We start from the raw sequence: 1930 nt of genomic DNA, 5'->3' as shown, positions 1-1930 counted from the left end.
ACAAGGTCGCACGTTAAGAATCAGTATGCTGTACCCATCATCCCATCCCTGGGGCTTTGTAGTTGAAAACGCGATTGTATCAAAATCCCCTGCCAAACTTTGCTAGAGCTAAGCTTATCTCACGAATATGATATTCAATCACGTATTTAATCTCCGACATGATAAACGGTCAGAATTAATAATCCGTGGGAAAAATGAGTAACGCATATGGAGTATTTAGCTGTAATGGTAATGAGTTTTCTTTACAAAATGTTGATGTTGCATTTTTTTCAAAGACGTTGAATATTAATATCATATTACCGCATCGTTGGTTACAAATGGCACGGCTTACTTACTGATGGCATGCTATCACGGCCGTAATCTCTGATGAATTGATTTTTATGTTTTCTGATTTTCTCTGAGCTTTCTGAAAGAAAAGGAAAATTACCTAATCGCTCATTGTAGAAGCAGAGATGGATATTTTTTATGTTATGTCATTTTCATAATGCTGTAGGTAAGGGTGATATGAAATAGGATTGGTTCTGTCCATGGTGAAACGCAGGTCCAGTGCGCGTCTATGTGCTAATGAGTTCCAATCACACGGCAGCCCTCACCCTCATGTTGCTATTTCCCACCTGTGTTATTACATCGGCGCAGTGCACTCGCAGGGATATTATATACACCATGGGATTGGCTTGTTTTCAACGGATGGCGGGCTCCATATGGCCGACATGGCGCAACAATTCGGAATGAAAGCCAGCGGGGAGAACATCAGAAGGCTGAGGACGTGCACGTACACTTGATGATAAGTCCCTCGGTAACGACCCGTGGAGCGGCACGTGCATTTGTTCACGTCGAACGCAATTTTCGACTCCACATTTCATCGACATGAAAACGCGACGTGTTTCACGTTCCTGCATAAAAATGTAGGGTTGCGCTGTTGGCAACGCCCTACCCTTACATAGGTACAAAAACTTCCTATCCCGGCGTTTTACCCATCATATACGTTATGTATATCCAGATTGTCTATTGACTGTTGTAAATAACGGTGCTCTAGGCACCACCCAGATAAATCCAGAACGTGTTTTCAGCGTTTTATCACTGAAGGTTGATGCTGGGGGGGGGGGGGGAGTGGGCTGGTAAAATCGCGCCCCTAGCGGCCCGCCAGCTGATCAGGACCGTAAGCTAAACGCTGTGTGTGTGTGTTATGTGTTTTAGTACCTTGCTTTATGTGCCATTCGTACACAGCTTCTATCCTTTATAAATAAAAAATAACACGTTTTCCCTTTCAGTTCCAGCGCTATCTTTTTGTCCAATTATCAATCCCCAAACTCCATTTTAGATTCAAACTTTCTGCGCGAGCGGCAATCTTTCTCCGGGGTCGTGACCCGGCCATCCCTCTCGGAATGAGCAGTTCTAGTTTTCACGGCAAATGGTGGTATAATGGGCGGGGAACGTCCGCGGAGATGAGCAGGCGATAACCGTATGCGTGGCACGTGCGATAACATTTACCGCTCGTAAAGATGGCGTCAGATGGTCATCCATGATTACTGGCAGGATTATCATGCTGTCAGCTCGGTAAATGCCATCTTAGCGCCATCGTACCGTACGATGTTCTAAAGATCAAAGAATTGACTCATCCTTCAAGGGTCATGTAGTCTTCGATTGGTCTTAAGAATCACGTTCGCAGGAAGACGGCATCTTATCATTCCGAGAAAGCCGGATTCAATGACGAAAAGATTGCAACAAAATGCCGGGATGGAATATTTATTGAGCAGGGGGAAGTGATGAGGTATTCCTCGAAGCTCCTGACGTATACTAGTATGTTATGTTTATGTAAGTAATCACGTAGCACACGACCATAGATCTAGTCTGATACCAGGTACATTCGTTGCTCCTCGTTCCCATTTAAATCAGCAGCGCTGTTTGTCGTTCCCAGGACTCGGATGGC

This window comes from Branchiostoma belcheri, unplaced genomic scaffold, assembly GCF_001625305.1.
Source record: "Branchiostoma belcheri isolate BF01 breed outbred unplaced genomic scaffold, Haploidv18h27 scaffold26, whole genome shotgun sequence".
Lineage (NCBI taxonomy): Eukaryota > Metazoa > Chordata > Leptocardii > Amphioxiformes > Branchiostomatidae > Branchiostoma > Branchiostoma belcheri.
Note: the sequence above shows the minus strand (reverse complement) of the source record.